We start from the raw sequence: 14547 nt of genomic DNA on the forward strand, positions 1-14547 counted from the left end.
AATAAAGCCATCATCTGAAGCATGCCACAGGGAAATGTGTGTGTGAGGCTTGAGTCTCCTTTCTTCTTGTAAAGTAACTGGATTTTTACCTCCTCCACTAGCTCTCCATCAGGCAAGGGGAAACATGAATTGAGAGATTGCTGCATATGGAGCAAAGTACTGAATGGTCCTTCAGGGACAGCTTCCTGCCAATTTTTCATCCTAAATGTGCTTTATGTTCACAACGGTGTCCTCGACTAAGGATAGAAGACCAGTTTCACTCAAGTGTAAAAGAGCTCAGCCTCCCTGTTTTAATGGGGTTGTGTTCCAGGGCCAGTCAGCCATGTCACTGTCACTGTGGAGTGCAATATCACTCAGATCCTCCTAACACAATGATCATTTAGTCAGAATTATGAAACAGGTTTGCTTTACATTTGAAATCTGGCATTTAACTTATGATTTTGTCAATAGACACTAAAGGGCACAGACGAAAGGCTATGATGAATCAGCTCTCGGATCTGTTGTGGGTTGTCTTGGGTTGCTACGTGCTCATCACAATAATGCTGGCTAGATTCAAAGGCAAGCAGAGAAGTCCATTTCTGAAGAAGTACCCACACATCCACAGGGGAATCCTATGAAAGAGCTGTGAACATAAGATTACCCATTTACTTACAGTTGCTTCAGGGCTATTCTAGTCACAGAGACCTTTTAGTTCCTTATTACTTTCTCCTTTCAGTGAGCATTTTCTGTGTGTTTTTCTTAGCAACCCAATGTGCCACCACCAAGAGAAGGCACAAAAGAAGACTTTATTTTTTTTGTTTCTTTGTTTTCTTGTTGTTGTTGTTTTTTGTCTGAGAATAGTAAGTCTCACTAAAATAATTTAACACTTTAATACAATACAAAGAACTACCAATGACTTGAAACATATAAGGAGATGGGTAAAATTACTAAAGTCATGGGCAAGGATCTAACTTCTCTCTTGTCTTTCCCACTTATCGATCACATTGTATTTAATACCATAAAACCCCATAACAAGGATTTTCAGGCATATAAGTTGAGAAGAGTCCTAAGCAACCAGAGAAGAATGGGGAAGTGAGGTGAGGAAGAGAGGCATGAAGTTAAATACTGATACTTTAATGAGCAGCTCGCTGCCATGGTGACATGGTCTTAGTCCCACAGGATGTTCTGGGAAACAGTCCAGAGCATCTTCCAACTGCTTGGCATTTTAAAGCCTCAAGTTTTCTCTAACACTACATGGCAGATACAATGAGCTACATCAATTCCTAGGTGTCCTCAAACTATCAATAAACATGAACCAAGCACCCTTGCACGGTCACAACACAGCATTGTGTTCTTAATAGACCTAGACAGGAGGCTACAAAATACCTCTGAGACTGAAGAGTGTGAAGGGACTACCTGTGGGCTGCAGCTATGCTCCCCCATTTCTGCTGTGTCTAGAGTATATGTTCCAAGACATATTAACATTTAGTACCACCGAGAGTAAGAAATGTTGGAAGTTCCCTCCTATCTTAAAATAAGTGACTGGATTATATATTTTTCTTTAATCTATACTTATGTTTATATTTTACTTGTTATTATAAAAATGAAATATTACATTTTCCTAATGGTTTCTGTGCCTCCAGTCCACTAACACTCTGATCCATCATACATATTGGTATGAGATTAACATCTTCTGTTTTTCTTAAATACTGCCAAAATTTTCTTCTTGTGTCTGAAATTCTGAGTTTGCCAATGTCCACATACACTGCATTCTACAGTGTATGCCTACGTATACTGAGTTATTATTCACAAGTATCTTGTGGATATAAGAATTATTTTCATTTTAGGGGAAAAATCAAAATTATTTTGTAATGTTCTTTATTGAATTTAAGTGAAACCCTTATATGTTATTTTAGGTTCAATGGACTTTGAGGCTGAGTATTAAAGTTTCCATTGTAACTCATGTGCCCCAGTGGCCCCAGCCTCCAATCTTCCAAGTGAAGGAGTGGGTCAGAGATAATGTTGTAATCAAAGAAGCACTTCAGCATGAGGTCAACTTAGTGTGATCTGATTTATAAATTTTTAAGGCAAATAAAGTAAGACTTTTCTATGTGAAACACCCACGTCCCACAGAAATATATAAAAGTTGACTCACTGTCTCAGAGCATGTTGCTTCTCAGTGTCAACTTAACACCCTTGTCTCAGCAGGAAGTAAAACTCCATTAGTTTGCTAATGAGAAGAAATGAACTTGTGAGCTTCTTTTGTTTTTATCTTACCACCTTCAGCATCACATACACATTTGGGGAAGGGAAAAAGAATACCTTGGGGAAATTAAAGGCTATTTGAAGGGGAAAGTGATACAGCTGTTTATCTCAACACTAGGAAGGTAAGACAGAAGGGCCTGACTCTGAAGGCAGGTTGGGGTAGGTGGTTTTGTTTTGTTTTGTTTTGTTTTGTTTTGTTTTGTTTTGTTTTGTTTTGTTTTGTTTTGTTTTGTTTTGTTTTTAATCTTACTTCTGGGTTTTTTGTTGTTGTTTTATTTTGTTTTGTTTAATTAGATATTTTCCTTATTTACATTTCAAACATTATCTCATTTCCTGGTTTCTCCTCCGAAAACCCCCTATCCCTTCACCCCTCCCCCTGATCACCAACCCACTCACTCCTGTTTCCTGACCCTGGCATTCTCCTACACAGGGAAATAGAGCCTACACAGTACTAAAGGCCTCTCCTTCCATTGACGACCAACTAGGCTATGCTCTGCTACATATGCTGCAGGAGCCACAAGTCCTACCAGGTGTACTATTTGGTTGGTGGTTTAGTCTCTGGGAGCACTGGGGGTACATATTAGTTCATATTATTGTTCCTCCTATGGGAATGCAAACCCCTTCAGTTCCTTGGGTCCTTTCTCTAGCTTCTTCATTGGGGACCCTGTGGTCAGTCCAATGGTAGGCTGTGATCATCCACCTCTGTATTTGTCAGGCACTGAGGAGCCTCTCAGAAGACAGTTCCAACAGGCTTCTGTCAGCAAGCACATGTTGGCATCCACAAAAGTGTCTGGATTTGGTGATTCTGTATGGGATGGATCTCCAGGTGGGGCAGGCTCTGGATGGTCGTTCCTTCAGTCTCTGCTCCACGCTTTGTCCCTGTAACTCCTTCCATGGGTATTTTGTTCCCCTTTGTAAGAAGGATCGAAGTATGCACACTTGGGTCTTACTTCTTCTTGAGTTTCATGTGGTGTGTGACTTGTACCTTGGGTATTCCAAGGTTTTGAGCTAATGTCCACTTATAAGTGAGTGCATACCTTGTGTGTTCTTTTGTGATTGGGTTACCTCACTCAGGATGATATTTTCTAGTGCAGTACATTTGCCTAAGAATTTCATAAATTCGTTATTTTTAATAGCTGAGTAGTACTCCATTGTGTAAACATACCACATTTTCTATATCCATTCCTCTGTTGATGGACAACTAGGTTCTTTCTAGCTTCTGGCTTCTTATAATTAAGGCTGTGATGAACATAGTGGAGCATGGGTCTTTTTTGTATGTTGGATCATCTTCTGAGTATATGCCCAGGAGTGGTATTGCTGGGTCCTCAGGTAGTACTATGTTCAATTTTCTGAAGAACTACCAGACTGATTTCCAGAGTGATTGTACCAGATTGCAACCCCACCAGCAATGGAGGAGTGTTCCTCTTTCTCTACAACCTCCCCAGCATCAGCCTGAGTTTTTGATCTTAGCCATTCTGACTGGTGTGAGATAGAATCTCAGGATTGTTTTGTTTTACATTTCCCTGATGATTAAGGATACTGAACATTTTTAGGTGCTTTTCAGCCATTTGATATTCCTCAGTTGAGAGTTCTTTCTTTAGCTCTGTACCTCATTTTTAATAGGGTTATTTGGTTCTCTGTAGTCTAACTTCTTGAGTTCTTTGTATATATTGGATATTAGTCCTCTACAGGATGTAGTATTGGTAAAGATCTTTTCCCCATCTGTTGGTTTCATTTTGTCCTATTGCCAGTGTCCTTTGCTTATAGAAGTTTTACAATTTTATGGTCTTAGAGCATAAGTTGTTGGTGTTCTGATCAGAAAATGTCCCCCTGTGCCTATGTGCTCAAGGTTCTTCCCCACTTTCTTTTCTACTAGTTTCAGTGTATCTGGTTTTATGTGGAGGTCCTTGATCCACTTGGAGTTGAGCTTTGTACAAGGAGATAAGAATGGGACGATTTTCATTCTTCTACATGCTAACCACCAGTTGAGCCAGCAATATTTGTTGAAAATGCTCTTTTTTCCACTGGGTGGTTTTAACTCCTTTGTCAAATATCTACATAAAGGATAAACAGACTGAGAAAGAAATTAGGGAAACAACACCCTTCACATTAGTCACAAATAATATAAAATACCTTGGTGTGATGCTAAGCAAGTGAAAGTTCTGTTTGAGAAGAACTTCAAGTCTCTGAAGAAAGAAATCGAAGAAGATCTCAGGAGATGGAAAGATCTCCCATGCTCATGGATTGGCAGGATTAATATAGTAAAAATGGCCATCTTGCCAAAACCAATCTACAGATTCAATGCAATCCCTATTAAATTTCCAACTCAATTCTTCACAGAGTTAGAAAGGGCAATTTGCAAATTCATCTGGAATAACAAAACCCTAATATAACGAATAGTTTTCTAAGCAATAAAAGAACTTCTGGTAGAATCACCATCCCTGACCTCAAGCTGTACTACAGAACAACTGTGATAAAAACTCCATGGTATTGCCCAAACACTAAATAAAACTCAATTTTTGTGATAAGTATAACCATATTGAATTATACAGCCCAGCCTTAAAGTCTGTGAAAGCTTCCAAGACATATTTAAGTACACTCATTTGTATGCCCAGTGTTCTACTGACAAGACCAGGGTCAGACCTACAAGTGAGAATTCTAGGGCAAAAGACTAGTTTAAGCTGCCCACCAGGTAGCAAATGAACATCAGAACGTAATTAAAAATACCAGCACTTCCATTGCTGTGGAGCAAAGAGCCAAAGTCACATGGTCCATGTTAGGAACACATTGCTTTAAAACCCATAAATGCTTTTGAGAAGTCATAAGTCAATAGAATCTTGCTCATAATAAAACTTGCATTAAAATTCCAAAAAATGCCTTATCCCTACAAGTGAAAACAGAAAAACCCGTGAGATGGGACTCTTTCACTCATTCACAATCTTCATGTCACTTATATAAAAAAGTAGAACAAGGTTCATCAAGTATTCATTTTTCCTGATATAACTAAGAATGAGAAAATCCTCATGCCATATGAGTAAAATCCATATGCTGAATTGTAATTTGCAAAATGATGGGATGCAAAAGGATTTCCTGTTTAGGAAATTGTTTATGTTGTGAAAGTAGATGTCTCATGAATAGAAGCAGACACTAGGGCACCTGGACAGTAGTCTTTCCACCATCTGAGAACAGAATAAGGTGACAGTTTGAAAGGCAGAAGCAGGTTCCACTAGAAACTGACCTGTGGTCACACTCACCCTGGATGTCTACTCTCCATAGCTATCAGAAATAAAATTCTGTTCTGTTTCATAAGCCCTGAAAAATCTTTAACTTTGTTGTAGAAAGGTAAGTTAAATGGCATTAATGGAAGTCTATATGTAGGGTGAGTGTACACGTTACTTTAACATTAATATATAAATTGATGTATACGTGAATATTGAGATAATTTTTTTCTTTTTTGAAATTACATTTTTGAAATATAATTTTTAAGTATAATTACATATTTTTTCTCCCCCTTCCTCCTTGTAAACCCTCCCATATGTCCCTCTATTTTCATCTCTTTATTCAAATTTGTGGCTTCCTTTTTTTTTCTTTTCATTAATTGTTCTTAAATATATGTATGTGCATATACACACAAACAAAAAGATTTAATCTTACATATATCTTCAAGTTCAGGCCTGGCAATTTGGTATTGAATAACCAATTACTACACTCTTCCTTGGAGAACACTATTTCTCCTACAATTGGCATTCCTAAGCTTTCTGTAGTTCTTGTAAAGGGTTGAAGTCTTGTAATTACTTAGGCTCCTGCCATCCACTTTAACATGTCTACACTTGTCCTTATTCAACTCATGCTTAAACAATCATGTTGGTGATTCTGGCTCTTACAATCTTTCATCTCCCGCTTCAGTGTTTTATAGATATGTCTCTTGAGACTAGGCTCTCTGTCTGTTGCAAGGAGAGGTTACCTTGATGAGCGATAAGGACCACACTTTTCTCTGTGTATACGAACCACTCTTTAGAATGTAGTTAGGCATCATGATGTTTTAGTAAAGTGATATTTATAGACACTTCTTCAAGATCCATAAATTCATAAGACTTAGGGAATTGATGAGACTTCCAGTACCAAAAATCTTTTCATTTGTTGAGTATAGAATATTTAGATAAATTTGAGTTCAGAATATTAGAAAAAGCTTCCTCATAACTATTGCGTGTTTGAGCAAAAAAACCCATAGCATATGTAAAACATAAATCAGAGACTTAAACTAAAGCAGGGCTAAAAACATTTGACACTGCATGTCATAACTTTCACAATCAACACAAAAGTAAAAGGAATTAATAGATAATTGGACAGATGGTTGGATGGACAGATGGATGGTTGGACAGATGAAGACAGGGGAGAAACTAGAGGACATATCTGCATGCTAAAATACTTTCACTCATCAGTTACACAGCTAGAAAGTTATCTAAGACTGTTTAAAGGGATTTAAAACAAAGTAAAAAAATAAATTTAGAATAATTACTGAGATGAAGAGTAAAGGAACAGAAAACATTTTTAAAGTTTTTATTTTAACTATTTAGACAAGTTTATAGTCTGATACTTATAATCATTTTTAATATTTTTTTCTTTTTTATATTATAGAGGGAATCTAAATACATTTGTTTCCTGATCAGATCAAAACCCCATTCTTTTTATCAGAGAGCTCATAGTGAAAGCCCATTTTCATGCTCCTGACTCAGGATCTTGTCTATGGATCACATTTTCTTGACTCCAAGTTCATCAGTGCTGGCTTCCTAATTTAATTTCTGTCTCCTTGGGGTGTGTACACTGTGGATATTCTTCCCAAGCATCCTTCAGTAACACTACCATAAGGAAGCAATGTTGCACTGGAGAGCTGTCAGAGCCCATATGATGAAACACATCAAAGCCTACTCAAGACACAGTAAGAATAGATGAAAGATGACGATGACAATTCACATGATGGTAGCCTGTGTTTCTCACTAGCAGGATATCTGTCACAGGATTACACCGTCTATTGTAAAATAGGATATTAAAGAAACATAGTGTGTAGAAAAGCAAGCTATATGGTGACTGTTTCTTGGTCTTTGATCAAAAGCAGAATGTGAAGGGCTAGCTTACCCCCTCGCTTTCATAAAAAATCTATTTATTTATTTATTTATTTATTTATTTATTTATTTTGTCAGAATGATAGTTTTTTAAAAAATTTTAAATTTTTTTTATTTTATTGGATCTTTTCTTTATTTACATTTCAAATGTTACCCCCTTTCCAGGTCTCCCCTAGAGAAACTTCTTATCCCTGTCCCCTCCCCTGCCTCTATGAGGGTGCTCCTCCATTCACCCATATACTCCTGCCTTCATGCCCTGGCATTCCCCTACACTGGGGCAGTGAACCCCCTCAAGCCCAAGGGCCACTCCTCCCACTGATGTACAGCAAGGCCATCCTCTGCCACATATGCAGCCAGAGCGAGCTCTGGGGTATTGGCCGGTTGACACTGTTGCTCCCCCGATGTGGCTGCAAACCTTCTCAGCTCCTTCAGTCCCTCTCCAACTCCTCCATCAGGGACCCAGTACAAAGTCCAATGGTTGGCTGCAAGCATCTGCCTCTGTACTTGTCAGGTTCTAGCAGAGTCTTTCAGTAGAATAGGCTGTATTCTCGACAGACTCTGTTCTACTGGTGGGGCACAGCTCATGTCTCTAGCTGCATATGAATCAGAAAATGGCCTAGTTGGAAAGACAGGCCCATTATTCGTGCAAACTTTATATGCCTCAGTACAGGGGAATGACAGGGCCAAGAAGTGGGAGTGGGTGGGTGGGGGAGGGTGTGGGGGACTTTTAGGATAGCATTGGAAATGTAAATGAAATAAATACCCAATTAAAAAAAGGGGAAAAAAGAAATAAATATAAGGCAACACACATTTCCAAGAATTCTTTTAATTGAGCAATAGAATACAAATATAAATGAGAAGTGAATACTTAGTTGTGAAGAACTGGAGAATATATTGGAGGTGATTTCTGAGTTAGTGCTGAGTGAAGCCAAGAACCATAGTATACACAGCTCTTTGGGAACTCCTGTTGGAGAGGAAGAATTGCTTATGATCATTGAACTGTCTCACAGTGCTGTCATGAAAAGATACAGAAAAGTTCACTTCCATCATAGAAACAAGCACGTGCATCTCACAGGTGAAGCATCTACTATGTTTTTCTGCTTAGGAAGTAACGTACATCTCCAAGTAAATGACTGAATAAGTGGCTGGGTGGCAACTTGAATGTCTTGCTATAATGAAAAACAGAGAAGCTACAAAATGTTAATATTGGTGTACTGAGTAGAAGCAGAAATATAGAGGCACCATGCTAAAAGACTGGTAATTTAAGTACCAAAATAACTTTCAAGAGAACTGAAAATACTCACCTTTTTCAAGTGCAAAACTTCCTAGGTGGTACTAGAGTAAACATAATTTTTAACTGGATCTAGGCAAATACATCTTTACTTAGAAGGTTGTAAATCAAGTGAGAAAAACCTTATAAACAGAATCAATGCATGTGAGCCAAAGCACAGTAAGCTTTAGAGAAACAGAAACAATTCAGAATATAGGTGGGAGTTGGACCAGTCAATCTTGTAAGATCATAGGCAGTCTGCATTGATTCTAACACAGGACAGTCACCGAGTGCTTTGAGCTGGTTAATGATATGATTAGTTGAAAAAGCATTAGTGCAGGCTGAAGTAATTGTAACTGATAATAATTAAAAGCAGAAAACATGAAGGAGAGTTCATTAGCTGGAGAAAGAGATTGGTATTGATCTTTTGAGTAGAGCACAAATATTATCTCTGTCACTGCAAAGTTGAATTTGATAAGCAAATGTGTGAGGCTCTATGATGCTGAATGTCTGTTTATGACTGTGGTACACATTTTGAACATCATAAATCAGCATGTTGTATGATTTATTCAATAGTAAGATACATGTGTTGAATATTATATTATTTAGAATTAATTAAGACTTGGTGTATTTAGGTGAGTCTAAAAACGATAAAAACTAAGAGATTGAAAAGGAATAAGTATGACTCTGAATTGTAAGTTTTGCATTGGTGGTACTGAAACAAAAACATGAGTGAAGAGTCTACAACACAGATAGGTCTTGATGGGATTCTAGAAATGAGGATGGAGAATATCTAAATGAATGATTTAAAATAAAAGAATTTGACAACTACAGTTCATAACACTAAAAAATTCATTGAGTATCATTGAGAAGAGTGTTGTTCAGTTTCCACGTGAATGTTGGCTTTCTATTATTTTTCTGTTTTTGAAGATCAACCTTAGTCCATGGTGATCTGATAGGATGCATGGGACAATTTCAATATTTTTGTATTTGTTGAGGCTTAATTTTGGAGAAGGTACCATGAGGTGCTGAGAAGAAGGTATATCCTTTTGTTTTAGGATAAATATTCTGTAGATATCTGTTAGATCCATTTGTTTCATAACTTCTCTTAGTTTCACTGTGTCCCTGTTTAGTTTCTGTTTCCACGATCTGTTCAGTGATGAAAGTGGTGTGTTGAAGTCTCCCACTATTATTGTGTGAGGTGCAATGTGTGCTTTGAGCTTTACTAAAGTGTCTTTAATGAATGTGGCTGCCCTTGCATTTGGAGCATAGATATTCAGAATTGAGAGTTCATCTCAGAAGAGTTTATCTTTGATGAGTATGAAATGCCCCTCCTTGTCTTTTTTGATGACTTTGGGTTGGAAGTCAATTTTACTAGGTATTAGAATGGCAACTCCACCTTGTTTCTCCAGACCATGTGCTTGGAAAATTGTTTTCCAGGCTTTCATTCTGAGGTAGTGTCTGTCTTTTTCCCTGAAATGGGTTTCCTGTAAACAGCAAAATGTTGGGTCCTGTTTGTGTAGCCAGTCTGTTAGTCTATGTCTTTTTATTGGGGAGTTGAGTCCATTGATATTAAGAGATATTAAGGAAAATCAATTGTGGCTTCCTATTATTTTTGTTGTTAAAGTTGGCATTCTGTTCTTGTGGATGTCTTCTTTTAGGTTTGTTGAAGGATTACTTTCTTGCTTTTTCTAGGGCATGGTTTCCTTTATCGTATTGTTTTTTTCCTGTTATTATCCTTTGAAGGGCTGGATTCGTGGAAAGATAATATGTGAATTCGGTTTTCTCATGGAATACTTTGGTTTCTCCATCTATGGTAATTGAAAGTTTGGCTAGGTATAGTAGCTTGGGCTGGCATTTGTGTTCTCTTAGTGTCTGTATAACATCTGTCCAGGATCTTCTGTCTTTTATAGTCTGGTGAAAAATCTGGTGTAATTCTGATAGGCCTGCCTTTATATGTTACTTGACCTTTTTCCCTTACTGCTCTTAATATTCTATCTTTATTTAGTACATTTGTTGTTCTGATTATTATGGTCCTTTAAGTTGAAAATCTTCATTCTCATCTACTCCTATTATCTGTAGGTTTGGTCTTCTCATTGTGTCCTGGATTTCCTGGATGTTTTGAGTTAGGATCTTTCCACATTTTGCATTTTCTTTGATTGTTGTGCCGATGTTCTCTATGGAATCTTCTGCACCTGAGATTCTCTCTTCCATCTCTTGTATTCTGTTGCTGATGCTCGCATCCATGGTTCCAGATTTCCTTCCTAGGGTTTCTATCTCGAGCGTTGCCTCACTTTGGGTTTTCTTTATTGTGTCTACTTCCCTTTTTAGGTCTAGTATAGTTTTGTTCATTTCCATCACCTGTTTGGATGTGTTTTCCTGTTTTTCTTTAAGGACTTGCAACTCTTTAGCAGTGTTCTCCTGTATTTCTTTAAGTGAGTTATTAAAGTCCTTCTTGATGTCTTCTACCATCATCATGAGATATGCTTTTAAATCCGGGTCTAGGTTTTCGGGTGTGTTGGGGTGCCCAGGACTGGCTGAGGTAGGAGTGCTGAGTTCTGGTGATGGTGAGTGGTCTTGGTTTCTGTTAGTAAGATTCTTACATCGGCCTTTCGCCGTCTGGTAATCTCTGGAGTCAGTTGTTATAGTTGTGTCTGGTTAGAGCTTGTTCCTCTTGTGATTCTGTTATTCTCTACCAGCAGACCTGGGAGACTAGCTCTCTCCTGAGTTTCAGTGGTCAGAGCACTCTCTGCAGGCAGGCTCTCCTCTTTCAGAGAAGGTGCACAAATATCTGGCGTTCGGACTTGTCTCCTAGCAGAAGATGAAGGCCTGAAACAGGACCTGTCTCAGAAGCTGTTAGCTTCTGTAGTCCACACTCTCACCTGTGCAGACTAGTCTTGGAGGAGTCCGGGAACCAATATGTCTCCTGCAGATGCTCCCACAACTCCCTACTGGGCTGGGTGGACACCTCTCCTCTGATAAGGTGGCCAGTTGTCTGGAGCTCGAAACAGGGACTGTCTCAGAAGCTCTGTGGCTCCTGCCTTTCCCAGAAGCTGTTAGCTTCTGTAGTCCACACTCTCACCTGCGCAGACTAGTCTAGGTGGAATCTGGGAACGAAGATGTCTCCTGCAGATGCTCTGGCAACTTTCACCCGGGCTGGGAAGACAACTCTCCTCTGGCAGGGAAGGTGCCTGGATGTTCAAGAGCTAACTTAGTCACAATAACAGATCAGCCACAGAAGTAGTAGGCTAGGTTTTAAGTGTTAGAGGTATTTGAATGAACCTTTTTTTAATGAATAAATTTATGTTTCTGCATGATTCCAGGCAAATAAGTCTGTATTTTGAAGGTTGTGTATCAAGTAAGCTCAGTTTTGCTCTACTATTTATACATATCAAATAATATTTCTTTTTAATTTACTTGTCTATTTACATTTAAACATTTTTATATGAAGTGGATAGTTGTTCTCTGATTCATATGCAACCTGGTAATACTCACTTTTAACTATTATTCCATTTGCTTTCTTTCTCACAATTGTATATTTCTTCACTTAATTTTATCAGGTAAAACTCACTCTATGAGTAGTCACTTCTGGCCATAAAGAAATCCTATCTATCTTAATGTCACAGTACCTTTGGTTGTGAGTATATCTTCTTCCTTCTGGTATAGGAACACCTATAGTGTATTTCCTTACAATCATTTTTTTCTGCCTTGGAGAGCTAGGCATTATAATCTTCTATGTGTTTTAAAACATTTTCCATTGTTTCCCAGGGATTCCCTTTGCTCTGTTTTCCTCATACTTGAAGAACTACTGTGTAATTTTCTTACCATGCAATCTGCCTTTTGGTGATTGGTCATTGGTGCTTTGACAGTGTTACTAACACCTTTATTTCTTTATTTTGTTGTGTGAGATATTTCCTTCAGCTTAGAATTCTAGGTTGTATTTTTTCCCTGAAACATTAAAAAGTCCATCTCCCTCTTCTCTCTTTTCTTGCTTCTGTTGATACATGGGCTAAAATCTTGACCCTGATATTTCTATTCATCTGTAGTGGATCAATCTCATGTGGGTCTGCGTGAGATTTTTTTCCTTGTTCTTCAGTTTTTAGAAATCTGATGTGTCTTGATAAGTTTTGTTTCTTTCTATGTATGCTTGAGATTGTCTATCTGCATAGGTTTAGAATTTTCAAAGTTGAAAAAGAATGTTTGAGATCACATTAATTTTATTCTTTATTGTGTGCTGACTTTTATATAGTTACTGTTACATGTTAATTTTTTCTTCACTGTGAAATTTACTTTTGATCTTATCCATAATCTTAGTTCATAAATCACATATGTATCCCAATACTGCTCATTAATATATTTAATTTTCCCTTAATGTCAGAATTTTACTGATTCTATAAAGAAACAAAAACCCCAAAATTTGTATTCACTAATCCTAGTTTCCATATCAGTTCTGGGTTAGCCATGTTTTTGTCTTTTCACATGACAGTTTGACTGCACACCAGACACTGAATTGTACCTTCCCTTGTGCTGGGCATTTTTACATTTCTACGAATTATGTCAGAGCTTATTTCTGGAATTCTCTACTCACTTGAAGGAGTTTGATCTCTTCAAATACTGCCTTTCCATTTCATTCAGTAAGGACAGAACAAAGTTAACACTGAGATATTGTTTTGAGCTCCTTAGTAAAGATTGTTCTGAATTTTATCCATTATGCTTCATGATGTGCAAAGATGTTCCAACTGTCTGTTGGGTAAAGACACTTCTCTGCACTACAGCTGAGATCAAAAACGATTTTCTCCAATTCCATATAATTTCTTCACACATACACATCTATCATCCTGCAGTATCAGTTGAATACCTAAGACAGATGCTACAAATATCGAGTATTATTCCTTCATTCAATTAGATTCCTCTTTTACACTATTTACATTCTGCCCACCTTGGATGCAGCAGCATCTCAGTTATGACACCTCCACTCAGAGCACTATACTCTGAACTCTGCCCAGTTCCTTTACTCCTGCCTTAGGCTTAGAAGAATTTTCTGACATCTCTCTCTCAGGAACTATAACCATCCATCTCCTGGTCCTATCACTTTCAGACCTACAATCTCATGGTCCCACAAACCCAACACCGGGGTTGTCAGTGAGGTTGTCACACTTATTCCAGATACTTATTCTGCCCAGAAACAGAAATGTCATTTATATATGTTTGACTTGTGATAAACCTTCTCAAGTTGAATGGAGATAGACGTTTAGAACTCTGATGTTAGACTTGGAGCAACTCTGAGTAAAGCATAAGGGCCTAATATCATTGTTTCCACTTCTTGTGCAATTTGTTACTCAGATAAAAGCACAAGGAAAAGTCACTGTCATGACCTTTCAGTCACCTTGGATTCAGGGATCACAAAACCTGTCAGTGTGGAAATCACCATACATCTGTAGTTGAAAGGTAATTATCTATGAAGACCAGGTTGTACCTAGAAGATGAAATCATTTTCTGAGAACTAGAAACACAAAAGGTGAGAATATCTTCAAACAGTCTTGTTGGGGACTGGTCTGGTGCTTTGTATGTAAATGCTACTGTACCCCTTGATCTGATTGCCTTCAGATGATTGAATTACCATGAACACCAGTCTTTGTTATGTAAGTTTTTGCTGTCCAAATTAAAGTCAATTGGTTAATAAAAGGTTAGAGACTGTGAGTAAGCAGTAAAGAGAGAAAGGCAGGGCTTGAGGATGGAGTCAGGAGTTTCAGAAGAGACCAGGAGGAAGGACTAGAAAGAAGACAGAGAGAAGAGGAGGCTGCCATTCGAGGAGATGGACCATGCGCACATGGCTAGGAGAATTGGACCCTGAGTATGGGCTGATGGAGGAGAAATAACCCAGGTGAGACTTAAAACAGCAAATAACAA

The sequence above is a fragment of the Mus musculus genome, chromosome 3 (assembly GCF_000001635.26).
Source record: "Mus musculus strain C57BL/6J chromosome 3, GRCm38.p6 C57BL/6J".
NCBI lineage: Eukaryota > Metazoa > Chordata > Mammalia > Rodentia > Muridae > Mus > Mus musculus.